Here is a 17,140-nt window from a genome sequence, read left to right as displayed (position 1 = left end):
ATCTCTTCATGTTGGAGTGATCAGTGGCTTAGATCTTTGACCTTTATTCTTCTTCCTTTACACTCACACACGTGGTGATGTCATCCAATCTTGGGCCTTTAAGTATCTATATTCTGACACCTCAAAGTTACATATCTAAGATTTTCTCCCCCAATCCTGTTCCACCCACAGCCTTGTACATCCTAGTATATAGCTAAAGCCAAATTCTGGACTCATCCTTGACCCCTTTCTTTCCTCTCACAACCCATAGATCAACGATCTGGAAATCTGTTTGGCTCTACCTTCAAAATATTTGGAGAGTAACCACTACCCAACATCTTCGGTGTCCCTACTCTCAAGCGAACCATTTATCTATCATCTGAAATATGACAATGGCCTCTAAACAGATCTTGAGCTACTGCTGGCCCTCTAGAGACCATTCCCACCCCAGCAGCCCCAGAGGTTCTTTTAAAACTTACAGCCAATCATGCCATTCCTTTTCACAAAATCTAAGTGGCTCCCCATCTCACTCAAGAGTAAAAACCAAAATGAATCTAATAGCCTAAAAGACTTCACATGAGCTGATTCCAGTACCTTTTTATCCTTCTTTCCTCCTAGGTCCCATGTTGCTCATCCAGCCATACTGAGGTCCTTGCTGTCCCCCAAACACACCAAGCCCCTTCTTTCCCTTAGGCTATGCACAGACGGTATCTCTAGCTGGAATGCTCCTTCCCCAGAGAACCATATGACTAAATTTGTCACTTCCTTAGTCTTTGCTTAAATGCTACTATCTTAATGAAACCTACCCAGACCACCCAATATAAAACTGCAGAAAAAAACAAGAACAGTAACTTTAAATGACATCTGCACCCTCATGTTCATTGCAGCATTATTTACAATAGCCAAGACATGGAAACAACCTAAGTGTCCATCAACAGATGAAAAGATAAAGAAGTTTATCTTTATAAAGAAGTGGCATATATATACAATGGAATATCATTCAGCCATAGAAAAATAACGAAATCTTGCCTTTAGCAACAGCATGGATGGGCCCTGAGGGCATTATGCTAAGTGAAATATGTCAGAGAAAGACAAATACTGTTATGATATCACTTACATGTGGAATATTTTAAAAACAACAAAGAAATAAACAAAAAAACCTCATAGATACAGAGAACAGATTGGTGGTTGCCAGAGGCTGGGGGTCTGGGGTGGGTGAGATGGGTGAAAGTCATCAAAACGTACAAACTTCTACGTTATAAAATAAATGTCATGAGAATGTAAAGTACAGCATGGTGTCTATAGTTAAATAATCCTGCATTATATATTTAAAAGTTGCTAAAAGAATAGATCTTAAAAGTTCTTATCACATACCAAAAAACCTGTAACTATGTTTGGTGATGGATGTTAACTAATGTGGTGATCAGGTCACAATATACACATATATCAAATCATTCTATTGTATACCTGAAACTAACATAATGTTGTATGTCAATTATATCTCAATTTAAAAAAATAAAGTAAGTTAATTGAATGAGGCATTTTTAGCAAAGCATAGTTAGCACTGCCCCAGAGACACTCACCACTGCGTTGTCGTCATACAGCTCCACCACCACTAAAGGCAGGGACCCCATCAACTCCTCTGGTCTCCATAAGGCACCAAGTCATTTAACAGCAGCAACTGGTTCCAGGTGGGGAAGAGGGTCTTGGAAATGACCTGGAAGGCAGAGCTAAATAAATACATAAAATTGCAAACCCTCATCTATCTCTCCAAATAACTCTTTACCCTGCTCTACCGTTTTCTTTTCACATATTATTTATCCCCTTGTAAAATACTGTGTAATTTACTTATTTATTACATCTACTGTTTCTCATCTCCCCCTCCAGAATGTAACCTTCATAAATGTTTGTTTCAATTAGACCCTGAAATAAAGATAGGAATGCAAGTAGTTCATTTGAAAGACAATACCAGAAAGCACAGTGAGGGGTTGGGAAGTGAGAGAGGAAAGTGAAGAAAGTCAATATAGTATGTGATACTGAGCAGGTTACCACTGGAAAAACACACTCCATCCCACCCAGTTCAGAAAGACTGGGTGAGGTGTGGTTCAGAATCATCCCATATCCCTGAGCACTAACTCTACAGTATTTCTAGACTTTCCACATGGCCAAGCTTGCTTCTGTGACTAGAGAACATCCTCAGGCTGAGAGATGCAAGAAGACATCAGCATGTACAGAAACTGTCCGCAAGTGACCCCCCACAAAGATAAGCCAAAGATATATGGGCAGGGACTAATCACCTCACTACCGTAAAAATCTCTGTCCTTCTGTGTACTTGTTTTAATTGATAGATCCCAAAGCTCTAGAAAAGACCCTGTCACATAGTAGGTACACAAAAAAATCTGTGTTGAATATTGTTGAAGAAATAAAAGGTCAAAAATTAAATCACATGAAATGAGAAAATGCTTATAACTAAACAAAAGAGAAAATTCCCACATATTGTAACTTGTGAGATACAGCTAAAATGGTACTTTGAGATAAATGGGTAGTCAGAAATGATTATATTACTAAATAAGAATGGCTAAAAACTAATACAGTAGTCTAAGCATTCAATTTAAGTCATCAAAAAAGAATGATATAGGGATAAATTAGGAATTTGGGATTAACAGATACACACTACTATATATATAAAACAGATAAATAACAAGAACCTACTGTACAGCACATGAAGCTATATTCAATATCTTGATATATGTGTGTATATATATATATATTTATATATACATATATCTGAATCACTTTACTGTAACCTGAAACATTACAAATCAACTATACTTCAATTTTAAAAAAAGAAAAAGAACAATATAATAAGCTCAAAGAAATTCAAATAAAGACGATAAGGACAAAGATTAATTTAAATAGACAATAAAGGTATAATAAAGAAAACTAAATAAGCCATAAGTTGGTTTTTTAAAAAGAATAGTAAACTGACAATCTTAGCAATATTAATCAAGGGAAAAAAAGAAAGAGAAAGAGAAAGCACGATTAAACTAAAATGTGATTAAAATAAGAACACACTACAGATGCAACAGAGAATGAAAATGTAAAAGAATATTAACACTATACCAATCTGAAAATTCCTCTAACAAAATGAATTTAATCAGTAATTAAGCATCTTCATACCCAGATGGCTTTACAGGCAAGTTTCTACCAAATGTTCAAAGAACAAACCATTCTAATTTTGTGCAAACTTTTCTAAAGACTACAAAGGAGGGAATTGTTTAAAGAGGCTATTCAGTTAGTTATTGCGAAATAATGCTTAGTATTTTGTAACCAAATGTGACTGTGTGATATTAGCACAGGAAGAGAAAAATAGATCAATAGAACTCAGCAGACAGCCCAAGGACATACGCATATGTTCTATACATACGTACAAACATCATATGTGATAGAAATAGAGGAACAGGAAGGACCAGGCAGTAAATTGTTCTGGAACAAATGGTTTTTCATATGGAAAAAAATAAATTTGAAGCATGTAAATAAAAAGAGGAAAACTTGAAAATTTTCTGGAAGAAAACATAGGTGAATTTCTTTATGAACTCCAGACAAGGAAGAATTTTTTTTAATAGGACAAAGCAGCGTGGATCCCAAAGGAAAAGACTGATAAATTCAACTACTTTAAAATTAAGGAGAAGTGATTTGCAACACATATAATCCACAAAGGAGTTAAAGAAGAAAATGTACAAATAATAAGAAAAAGAAAAACCTATTAGAAAAATGGGTAAAAAGCAAGCAGACGCTTCACAGAAGCAGAAATACAAATACAAAATTATAAAAGGCACTCTACTCTCATTAGTAATCAGGAAAATGTAAATCAAACCATGAGATTCCATTTTAAATGTACCAAACTGACCAAAAATTTAAAAAGCAAACAATAAGAAGTGCTGACACAAAGGGAATTTTTAATACACTATCGGTGAGAGTATAAATTAATATGACTACTTTGGAAAACAATTTGTCTAGCAAAAAATTGTCTAGCAAAAAAAAAAATCTAGAAAAATGGAAATCCGCATGTCCCATGACCCATCAATTTCCACTCCAAAGATTATACTCTAGAGAGTTTTGCATGTACATATTCACCAGGTGACATGTATAAACTTATTAGAACATCACTGTTTTTAACAGCAAGGAAAAGAAAAACTAGAAACAATTCAAATTTTTACCAAGAGGAGAGATGAACTACCAAATGCTCAAAGAACAAATGAATGAACTATAACTACATGCATCAATATGAATAAATCTAAAATTAAAAGTGAACAAAGCGGGGCTTCCCTGGTGGCGCAGTGGTTGAGAGTCTGCCTGCCGATGCACGGGACACGGGTTCGTGCCCCAGTCTGGGAAGATCCCACATGCCGCGGAGCGGCTGGGCCCGCGAGCCATGGCCACTGAGCCTGCGCTCCGCAGTGGGAGAGGCCACAACAGTGAGAGGCCCGTGTACCACAAAAAAAAAAAAAAAAAAGTGAACAAAGCAAGTCTCAGGATACATACAATATGTTTCCTTTCATACAAATGTCAAAAACATGCGAATGTAAGCTATACATTATATGAGAACATAGAGGGTAAGGCTGTAAAGAAAAGTAAGGAAATACTAACCACAAAATTCAAGATTGTAATTATTCCTGGAAGCAGAGGAGGAAGAAGGATACAATTGGAAAGAGGCTCACTGGGCACTTCATAGGTACTGGAACATCCATATATACACATTACTGCCTTAACTATTATTAATTATAAAACATTCCTACTTCACAAGTAATTTCAATACACCAATCCACAAAACAGCAGTTATGGCCTTAGCAGTTGTCTAAAATCACTTGCAGAATATGAAAAAGAATGTATATATATGTATAACCGAATCACTTTGCTGTACAGCAGAAATTAACACTGTAAATCAACTATACTTCAATAAAATAAATTTTTAAAAGAAATAAATAATACAAATAAATAAAATCACATGCAATTACCTAACTGAGATAAACGAAGGAAAGAGGATATGGGGAAAAGAAAACCCTGTCCCCCCATAGTTCTCATACATACTGTGAGCTTAGCCTTCTCAATTCACCATTGATAACATCTCCATAGAGTTCTTGGTATTATAATATACAGAAACCTCTACTAGCTGGATCCTTCCCGACTATTATAGTCAAGATAAAAGGACCTAGAGCAGCATCCTACAGAATCATGTCTTAACCAGACATATGCCCTGTAGGGATGCAACGTATTACACAGGCATATAAAAAAAAAAACATTTACAATATTTTACCCTATATTTGAACTACCCTATATTTGAATTACCTAAGACTTAAGTCTTATGTAACAGTATGCCAATTAGATTCAGTCTATTTTTAGAAATTCATATCAGAAGGTATTAAACTAAGAAAATTTGCTATATCAAAATAATGGCTGTAGGATGCAGCTGGGCAGCTCTCATATTATTATAGTAATAAAAGGCATCAGGTTTGTCAGTTTCTTTTAATGTTAAGTTTGACACTTACTTATAGAGCTAAGAATTCATCTACCCTGACACAGCAGTTCCACACCTACATATTTACCTAAGAGAAATGAAAATGTATGTTCGTGAAAAATATATCCATTATGTCCATAAAAAGACTTGCTCAAGTAGCTCTTCACATAACAACCAAAAACTGCAAACAATTCAAATGCCCATCAACAGAAGACAGAATAAACAAATAGGGCTATATTTACATAACTAAATACCACTTAAAATTTTTTAATTAACTACTGATACACATAACAATGTGAATGAATTTTAAAATTGTATATATAACAAAAGAATCCAGATACAGAGTATACACTACATAATTCCATGTATATGAAATTCAAAAGAATTCAAATTCAACCTAAAGTGATTGAAATCTTAGTAATGGTTGCCTATAGGTTTGGGAATTAATTGGAAATAAGCACAAGGAAACTTTCTGGAGTGACAGAAATGTTCAGCATCTTCATTGCAATTGTGGTCATATGGGTCATTTATCAAAACTCATGAAATCATACACTGAAGGTCTGTTCATTCCTCTCTCTCTTTCACTATTTATAACTATACCTATATCTACATCTATATATAGTTAAGCTGTTTAGTTAAGATAAGAACAAAATCTGAAGTCAAATATAAGATATTGGGTAGCTCCACATGTGACTCTGTGTTGTATGAAGTACACCACTCAAAAACTGGAATCTGGCCCTATTACAACACCCTCCCCTACCTCCAACTGAACACACACACACACACACACACACACACACAGTTCAGTAAGTGTTTCCAGATCCAGGCAAGAAATTTAGTGACTGCCTATTGAGAAATGAACAAAGGTATAAATGGCTACAGCTTTCTTAGCAAGAGAAATAAAATTAAGCCCCACCATGTACTTGGAAGCTGATATTTTGATTTGTTGACATAAAATCCTTTGGACAATCATACTCTATCTTCAAACACTGTGTTCCTTTGCTGTTTTAGTATTTCTCATTATGTTGGGGATCAAATTTTAGCAGCATTTAATTTCACTTTTATCAAGGAAAGTATCATGTCAGCTGAACTGATATGAGTAACCTGGTTAACTAGGGGTAGAGGAAGTAGAACCCATATGAGGGCACATAGAAAGTCCTGTGCCCTCAAATGTAACTGTGCTTTCATTACAGAGAGGGGAAAGATTTAAAGAATTAAGCCTATGGGATCAGTTCATTCATTCGTCCAAAAAAGATTTATTAAGTCTAAGTACTATTAAGCCAGGTGCTATTCCAAGCACTTAGGATACATTAGTGAACCAAACAAAGATACCTGCCCTCAGGTAGCTCTTTCTAGCTGAGGAAAACAGATGTTAAATAACAAACATAAAAAATAACTGAACCACATAGAATATAATATAATAAAGTGCTCTATGCCTATGGGGAAAAAAGTAGAATAGGGTGAGGGAGATTGGGGTTGCGAGATTTGGGTAGGAATAAGAATGGTGGTCAGTCCATTGAGAAGGTGATGCAAAATACTTGATCACAGTTTCAGTCTTTAAAAGTAGATCATTCACTGAATAGCCAAAAACAGATGGATATGTTAAGATAGGTGTTTTATCATAAGAATTGTGCTAATAGATACACATCTAGGGGGAATTCCCTGGCGGTCAGGTGCTTAGGACTCTGCACTTCCACTGCAAGGGGCACGGCTTCAATCTCTGGTAAGGGAATTAAGATCCCATATGCTGAGCTCTACCAGTCCCTCCCATCAGGAAACTTACACAAGCCTCTTAGATAGCCTCATCCACCAGAGGGAAGACAGCAGAAGCAAGAAAAACTACAATCCTGCAGCCTGTGGAACAAAAACCACATTCACAGAAAGACAGACAAGATGAAAAGGCAGAGGGCTATGTACCAGATGAAGGAACAAGATAAAACCCCAGAGAAACAAGTAAATGAAGTGGAGATAGGCAGCGTCCCAGAAAATGAATTCAGAATGATGATAGTGAAGATGATCCAGGACCTTGGAAAAAGAATGGAGGCAAAGATCGAGAAGATGCAAGAAATGTTTAACAAAGACCTAGACGAATTAAAGAACAAACAAACAGAGATGAACAGTAAAATAACTGAAATGAAAACTACACTAGAAAGAATCAATAGCAGAATAACTGGGACAGAAGAATGGATAAGTGACCTGGAAGACAGAATGGTGGAATTCACTGCTGTGAAAAAGAATAAAGGAAAAAGAATGAAAAGAAATGAAGACAGCCTGAGAGACCTCTAGGACAACAGTAAACACAACAACATTCGCATTATAGGGGTCCCAGAAGGAGAAGACAGAGAGAAACGACCCGAGAAAATATTTGAAGAGATTATAGTCGAAAACTTCCCTAACATGGGAAGGGAAAGAGCCACCCAAATCCAGGAAGCGCAGCGAGTCCCATACGGGATAAACCCAAGGAGAAACACGCCGAGACACACAGTAATCAAATTGGCAACAATTAAACACAAAGAAAAATTATTGAAAGCAGCAAGGGAAAAACGACAAATAACATACAATGGAACTCCCATAAGGTTAACAGCTGATTTCTCAGCAGGAACTCTACAAGCCAGAAGGGAGTGGCATGCCATATTTAAAGTGATGAAAGGGAAGAACCTACAACCAAGATTACTCTACCTGGCAAGGATCTCATTTAGATTCGATGGAGAAATCAAAAGCTTTACAGACAAGCAAAAGCTAAGAGAATTTAGCACCACCAAACCAGCTCTACAACAAATGCTAAAGGAACTTCTCTAAGTGGTAAAAACAAGAGAAGAAAAGGACCTACAAAAACAAACCCAAAACAATTACGAAAATGGTTGTAGGAACATACATATCGATAATTACCTTAAACGTGAATGGATTAAATGCTCCAACCAAAAGACACAGGCTTGCTGAATGGATACAAAAACAAGACCCATATATATGCTGTCTACAAGACACCCACTTCAGATCTAGGGACACATTCAGACTGAAAGTAAAGGGATGGAAAAAGAAATTCCATGCAAATGAAAATCAGAAGAAAGCTGGAGTAGCAATACTCATATCAGATAAAATAGACTTTAAAATAAAGAATGTTACAGGAGACAAGGAAGGACACTACATAATGATCAAAGGATCAATCTAAGAAGAAGATACAACAATTATAAATATATATGCACCCAACATAGGAGCACCTCAATACATAAGCAACTGCTAACAGCTTTAAAAGAGGAAATCGACAGTAACACAACCATAGTGGGGGACTTTAACACCTCACTTACACCAATGGACAGATCATCCAAAATGAAAATAAATAAGGAAACAGAAGCTTTAAATGACACAATAGACCAGATAGATTTAATTGATATTTATAGGACATTCCATCCAAAAACAGCAGATTAGGGCTTCCCTGGTGGCGCAGTGGTTGAGAGTCCGCCTGCCGATGCAGGGGACACGGGTTCGTGCCCCGGTCCGGGAAGATCCCACATGCCGCGGAGTGGCTAGGCCTGTGAGCCATAGCTGCTGAGCCTGCGCGTCCCGCAATGGGAGAGGCCACAACAGTGAGATGCCCGCGTACAGGAAAAAAAAAAAAAAAAAACAAAAAAACAGCAGATTACACTTTCTTCTCAAGTGCGCACAGAACATTCTCCAGGATAGATCATATCCTGTGTCAAATATCAAGCCTCAGTAAATTTCAGAAAATTGAAATCATATCAAGCATCTTTTCTGACCACAATGCTATGAGATTAGAAATGAATTACAGGGAAAAAAACGTAAAAAGCACAAACACATGGAGGCTAAACAATACGTTACTAAATAACCAAGAGATCACTGAAGATATCAAAGAGGAAATCAAAACATACCTAGAGACAAATGACAATGAAAACACGATGATCCAAAACCTATGGGATGCAGCAAAAGCAGTTCTAAGAGGGAAGTTTATAGCTATACAAGCCTACCTCAAGAAACAAGAAAAATCTCAAATAAACAATCTAACCTTACACCTAAAGGAACTAGAGAAAGAAGAACAAACAAAACCCAAAGTTAGTGGAAGGAAAGAAATCATAAAGATCAGAGCAGAAATAAATGAAATAGAAACAAAGAAAACAACAGCAAAGCAATAAAATGAAAACCTGGTTCTTTGAGAAGATAAACAAAATTGATAAACCATTAGCCAGACTCACCAAGAAAAAGAGGGAGAGGACTCAAGAAAATAAAATTAGAAATGAAAAAGGAGAAGTTACAACACACACCGCAGAAATACAAAGCACCCTAAGAGACTACTACAAGCAACTCTATGCCAACAAAATAGACAACCTGGAAGAAATGGACAAATTCCTAGAAAGGTATAACCTTCCAAGACTGAACCAGGAAGAAATAGAAAATATGAAAAGACCAATCACAAGTAATGAAATTGAAACTCTGATTAAAAATCTTCCAACAAACAAAAGTCCAGGACCAGATAGTTTCACAGGTGAATTCTATCTAACATTTAGAGAAGAGCTAACACCCATCCTTCTCAAACTCCTCTAAAAAATTGCAGAGGAAGGAACACTCCCAAACTCATTCTATGAGGCACCATCTCCCTGATACCAAAACCAGACAAAGATACTACAATAAAAGAAAATTACATACCAATATCACTGATGAATATAGATGCAAAAATCCTCAACAAATACTAGCAAACAGAATCCAACAACACATTAAAAGGATCATACACCGTGATCAAGTGGGATTTATCCCAGGGATGCAAGGATTCTTCAGTATACGTGAATCCATCGATGTGATACACCATATTAACAAACTGAAGAAGAAAAACCATGCGATCATCTCAATAGATGCAGAGAAAGCTTTTGACAAAATTCAACACCCATTTATGATAAAAACTCTAGAGAAAGTGGGCATAGAGGGAACCTACCTCAACATAATAAAGGCCATATATGACAAACTCACAGCAAACATCATTCTCAATGGTGAAAAACTGAAAGCATTTCCTCTAAGATTAGGAATAAGACAAGGATGTCCACTCTCACAACTATTATTCAACATAGTTTTGGAAGTCCTAACCACAGCAATCAGAGAAGAAAAAGAAATAAAAGGAATCCAAATTGGAAAAGAAGAAATAAAACTGTCACTGTTTGCAGATGACATGATATTATACATAGAGAATCCTAAAAATGCCACCAGAAAACTACTACAGCTAATCAATGAATTTGGTAAACGTGCAGGATACAAAATTAATGCACAGAAATCTCTTGCATTCTTATACACTAATGATGAAAAATCTGAAAGAGAAATGAAGGAAACACTCCCATTTACCATTGCAACAAAAAGAATAAAATACCTAAGAATAAACCTACCTAGGGAGACAAAAGACCTGTATGCAGAAAACTATAAGACACTGATGAAAGAAATTAAAGATGATACCAACAGATGGAGAGATATACCATGTTCTTGGATTGGAAGAATCAATATTGTGAAAATGACTATACTACCCAAAGCAATCTACAGATTCAGTGCAACCCCTATCAAATTACCAATGGCATTTTTTATGGAACTAGAACAAAAAATCTTAAAATTTGTATGGAGACACAAAAGACCCTGAACAGCCAAAGCAGTCTTGAGGGGAAAAAACGGAGCTGGAGGAAACAGGCTCCCTGACTTCAGACTATACTACAAAGCTACAGTAATCAAGACAATATGGTACTGGCACAAAAACAGAAACACAGATCAATGGAAAAAGATAGAAAGCCCAGAGATAAACCCATGCACCTATGGTCAACTAATCTACGACAAAGGAAGCAAGGATATATAATGGAGAAAAGACAGTCTCTTCAATAAGTGGTGCTGGGAAAACTGGACAGCTACATATAAAAGAATGAAATTAGAACACTCCCTAACACCATACACAAAAATAAACTCAAAATGGATCTGAGACCTAAATGTAAGACCGGACACTATAAAACTCTTAGAGGAAAACATAGGAAGAACACTCTTTGACATAAATCACAGCAAGGTCTTTTTTGCTCCACCTCCTAAGAGTAATGGAAATAAAAACAAAAATAAACAAATGGGATCTAATGAAACTTCAAAGCTTTTGCACAGCAAAGGAAACCATAAACAAGACGAAAAGACAACCCTCAGAATGTGAGAAAATATTTGCAAATGAATCAACAGACAGAGGATTAATCTCCAAAATATATAAACAGCTCATGCAGCTCAATATTAAAGAAACAAACAACCCAATCTAAAAATGAGCAGAAGACCTAAATAGACATTTCTCCAAAGAAGACATACAGATGGCCAAGAAGCACATGAAAAGCTGCTCAACATCACTAATTATTAGAGAAATGCAAATCAACAGTACAGTGAGGTATCACCTCACACCAGTTAGAATGGGCATCATCAGAAAATCTACAAACAACAAATGCTGGAGAGGGTGTGGAGAAAAGGGAACCCTCTTGCACTGTTGGTGGGAATGTAAATTGATACAGCCACTATGGAGAACGGTATGAAGGTTCCTTAAAAAACTAAAAATAGAATTACCATATAATCCAGCAATCCCAATACTGGGCATATACCCAGAGAAAACCATAATTCAAAAAGACACATGCACCCCAATGTTCACTGCAGTACTATTTACAATAGCCAGGTCATGGAAGCAACCTAAGTGCCCATCAACAGGCGAATGGATAAAGAAGTTGTGGTACCTATGTACAATGGAATATTACTCAGCCATAAAAAGAAACAAAATTGAGTTATTTGTTGAGATGTGGATGGATCTAGAGACTGTCATACAGAGTGAAGTAAGTCAGAAAGAGAAAAACAAATACCGTATATTAACGCACGTATGTGTAACCTGGAAAAATGGTACAGATGAACCGGTTTGCAGGGAAGAAGTTGAGACACAGATGTAGAGAACAAATGTATGGACACCATGGGGGGAAAGCCACGGGGGGGCTGGGGATGGTGGTGTGCTGAATTGGGCGATTGGGATTGACATGCATACACTGATGTGTATAAAACTGATGACTAATAAGAACCTGCTGTATAAAAAAATAAAGTTAAATTAAACATTTTTTTAAAAAAATCCCATATGCCCTGCGGCCAAAAAAAAAAAAAGAAAAATACCTATCTACGTATATTTATTTCCTCTCAATAGAAACATAGTTTTGCTATTAAGCATTTTGATCTAAATGCTCTTTTTAGGGGTTGTATCTTTAATCTGCTATTTTCAACCTGACTTTTTACTAACGGTTACTTGTTACATAATGGACTGACTAGATAAGAAATTTTAGTATCAGTTATTAACATTTGACTCTTAGAAAATGTGCTATGCAGAAGTAGGTGACATAAATATTCAACCTACACACTGAACCTCTACTGTGTGCCATGCTAGATACAGCAGTTTTAAATATACAACCAGTGACCTCAAAGAGCTTGTAGTCTCGTACCTTTAATTGTTGATACTTATTAATATGCCATATTTATTACTGTGCCAGGCACCGATCCAAGGGCTTTATATGTATTAACTCACCCAGCCTTCATGACAAGATTATGAGGCATAACCTTTCTTTATCTAGATGAGGAAACTAAGGCCCAGAGCAGTTCAGTGACTTGCTCAAAGCAACCAAGCTAGTTAACTAAAAAGCCAAGATATGACCCCAGGCAGTGTGACTCTAGAGCTTGCCCTCCAATAAGGTCTAAGAGGATATGAATCATGTACTGTTAGCATCTTAGCATTTTACTCAGCACTGGTCCTGCAGCAGAGGTGGTAAAAGATCGGAAGAACTTCAAGCAACTTCAAGCAGAAGCAAGGAGCATGGTGCTCTGCCACCACCCACCAGGCATGATTCACACAGGCCGGAACCAAGTCCATTCTACTACTCTCCTTTCCACTACAGGCAAATTCTCTGCGCTTTCTGCCATCAATGTTATTTAAGTTATGAAATTACATTTTGCTAAATATTATGACTTTCGCTTTCTTTGCACATTTACACAGTTTTTATTTTTCTTTTTAGAAGTGTTTTCAATTAAAATTCTCCTGGGCATGAGTACTTTATGTAGTCAGTGAACTATCTCATACACAGTTAAGAAATTTCCCCTGGTAATACTGTTTCAATATTTTTAATAAGAACTAATAACGTGGCTGTAAAGTTCAAACAGCTTTAGGGGAAAAGAAATGCACTAGAATTTGTGTTCTAAGATTAACATGTAAACCCTATTGATCTACCTACCAAATAATAAATTAGTACTTTTCTTAAATCGCAGAGCAGAACATGATTAAAGATTATTAAGCCTTGGATAAGTGACTTACAGAAATAATAAATTAAAACCATCTATTAAGTTGACATTATCCTGTTCTTTTTTACAATCTGCTGTTTAAACTCCGTTACTTAGTTGCTGCTCCATAGAAGAAAATCTCATATGAGGATAGATTCCAAGGTGCCACATTTGTCGTGTACATTTGTGTGTTATTCAACACTCGTCATCAGATTGATATGAGATAAAACTGTAAGCAATACTTTTAAAATAAGCTCCATATACTATTTTTTCAAGAGTGCATTACTTATATTTTCATAGTAATATCCAATGTGACTAGTAGTTAGACTTCTGACAATCTGAACCATCCAGGATATATCAAATTCAATAAGGGAGGCTGTCACAAAGTCCAGGCACTTTGCCCCATAGGTGAGATGTGTCCCCCAAGCAACTTTTTTGGGGAAGAAAACAAGGAAGTATTAGAAGCCAGCGTCCTGAGAAGGCAAAAACAACTGAAGAAAAAGGACAATCACATTGGATAGGCACTGACAACCGCAATGTTTTTTAAAAGCCTCACAATACAATAATTAACATTGACGATAATACACCCTAACCATCAACAAGTGGTTAAATTATACTCATTATTCACTGTTTACCAAGAGGTGAGGATGTTACAATCTCTATTTGAATGGTTGGAAATGTTTAAAAACTGGAGGGCTTCAGAGTGTGGTAAGCTCATGTGGATCATTCCCCCCAAGATGAAGCTGTTTAGGATATCAAGGGGACTTGGTGAAGATGCTAATTAAGAATCCAACAACCTGGGTTCTCGTTTCTGCCACTTACTTTGGGCAGATCTAGTAACCTCCCAGAGTCCCTTGCTTGTCATCTGCAAGAGTATACGAGCACCTGTCCTCTCCGCCAAACAAGACATTTGTGAGGATTAAGAGTTTTTTACATGAGAACACTGTCAAAATTGGAAAGAGCTTCCTCGATACTAGACATTATTATTACTGAATAAGTTGTAATGAAACATTTATCCCTAACATTCTTCATTAGATCAATCTACTGACATCTCATTTCTATTTGAAGATCATATGACTAGTTGAGTACTTGAGTAACACTGATCCAGCCAATGGTAACACAGCACAAAGAAGTTGGCTCCAGCGCTGCCCACACATTTATAGAATTTATTAAAAGCAATTTGCTCAGCCCTATATTTGAATTTGGACAACTTAAACCATTGTCCTTTGCTATAATAAATCCAAAATGAATTCATAAATTTTTCATCATTGAATACCAGCAGCTATGAGATAATCCATTTGCTTAACATTTTTAAATGAAAATTCAAAAGTGAAAGGAATTCATTGCCATCCTTCCCCAACCTCAGTTCTCTCCCTCATTCTCCTCCACTTAATTCTATAACCCTTTCTGACAACAAAAGATCTCATGTGGAGCGTGCCCTCACTGTGAGGCATTCCTACTGAGAATCACTGAAAGAAGGTACTGGAAATGCAGAATGGAAACCAGACATAGGGCAGATAGCAGGAAGGAGTGGAGGGTTCTGTGGGGAAGCCGTAGGGCAGTGAGGGAAGCTGGGGGAACTTAAATCCGGACCTCATGTTGGAGCTCTGAAGAGGTCTGTGACGAAGGAGGGGGTGAATATGGGTTTAACAGGCAACATGCTTGTACCACTTTTCTATTGCCGCCATAATAAATTACCACAAATGTAGTGGCTTAAAAACATACATTTATAACCTTACAGTTCTGTAGGTTAACAAGTCTGACACAGATCTCACGGGGCTAAAATCAAGGTGTCAAGCTGCTTTCTGTAAGCTCTAGGATCCTTGCCTTCTCCAGCCTCTACAGGTCACCCACATCCATTGACTCATGGCCTCTTCCTCCATATTTAAAGCCAGAAATGGCAGGTCAAGTACCTCTCACATCGCATCATTCTGACCTCCTCTTTTGCTTCTGCTTCTCTTCCATATTTAAGGACTCTTGTGATTAGACTGGGTCCACCCACATAAGCCAGAATACTCTCTGCATCTCAGCTTCAATCACATCTGAAAAGTCCCTTTTGCCATGTAATATAACATAGTCCCAGGTTCCAAGCTATAGGACTTGGACACCTTTGGGGCTGGGGAGAGACATTATCTGCCTACCATAGTGCTGTAGGTAAGAAGTGATTTGGCAAGAAGTTATCATTGTTTTCTCTCACTCTTGCTCCCCTCAGTCAGCTTTCCACAGCAGTCAAAGAGCTTGCAAACACATTTCCAGTGTGACTCTCCCCTGCTTGCTTCAGTGGCTTCTTGCCTTTCTGAATAAAACCCACACTCGTTATCTCAGACCACAAAGGTCAACATAATTTAGCCCAGTATATTTGAAACTTTTTGCACTGGTACTTATAGTAAGAAATTCATTTTTAAATCGTAACTTAGCACATACACACATGCATCTACATGTATTTAATTCCACAAACAAATACTCACCCTTACTATATACTATGCACCCTGATACTTTCAATTCTGATCTGTTCTTTTTTTTTCATTTATTTCCAATGCTGCTTGCAACCCACTAATGAACTGTGACTTTGGGTTTGGAACATAATGATCTGGCCCTTCCTCCAACTCCTGGCATTGTATCACATTCTCTCAGAAGTAGACACACTGACCTCCTACCTCATGAGAACCTCGGATGGAAATATTTTCCCTGGAACGTCTCAGGGTCTGCTCCCTTACCTCATCTGGGTGTCCACTCAGTTGTCCCTCTCGCCAGGAGGCCTCCCCTGACCACCCCCTGTCTAATAATCCTTCTCCCCACCCCCAGCACCAGTTTCCATCCCTGATTTTGCTTTAGTTTTTCTTCACTATACTTACTATGACTTTGCATATGATGTCTTTGTTTCTTCTCTCCCACTAGACTGAAAGGTCCACTAGGACTGTTTTATATATTGACATAATCCTAGTGCTTGAACTAGGGCCTCCTAAAACAGAGGAAAAACTCCAAAATCAGTTATAGAATGAATAAATAAAATATGAGTGAATCAATAAATAAACTGGTAGATCTAAGATTATATGGGTTATTCGAAGAAATTATTAGTGTTATTACACTATAACTTATATAATTAACTATAAACATTGGTAATTATCCTTTACTGATTAACTATATTATGCCAGTCACCATGCAGAGCACCTTAACTTAGTTATTTCTAGTTGTCACATAGCTCTATGAGGTAGTTATTTTTACAGATGGGGAAAATGAAGCTGGGAGAAGTTAGGTTTCTGGTCCAGGGTTAATACGGTCTGAAACAATAGCCAATTTTTATCATACTTAACATTTCTTGACAGGCATTGTCCT

At 37.0% G+C, this 17,140-nt stretch overlaps 1 long non-coding RNA gene across 1 annotated transcript in view; it reads right to left on the bottom strand.

Moving 5' to 3' along the window:
• The window catches only part of LOC111174752 (uncharacterized), a 419,708-nt gene extending 403,023 nt beyond the window's left edge, over positions 1-16,685 (bottom strand). Inside the window, exon 1 of the long non-coding RNA XR_002644547.2 lies at positions 1,563-16,685. This is a non-coding gene — a long non-coding RNA (uncharacterized LOC111174752). The remainder of the gene's footprint in view (positions 1-1,562) is intronic.
• Positions 16,686-17,140: the final 455 nt, after the last annotated feature.

Source organism: Delphinapterus leucas, chromosome 13 (assembly GCF_059928025.1).
Source record: "Delphinapterus leucas isolate spDelLeu-1000000601 "Yukka" chromosome 13, BTC_Dleu_Yukka2, whole genome shotgun sequence".
NCBI classification, from domain to species: Eukaryota; Metazoa; Chordata; class Mammalia; order Artiodactyla; family Monodontidae; genus Delphinapterus; species Delphinapterus leucas.
Note: the sequence above shows the minus strand (reverse complement) of the source record. Positions and strands in the feature narration are given on the sequence as shown.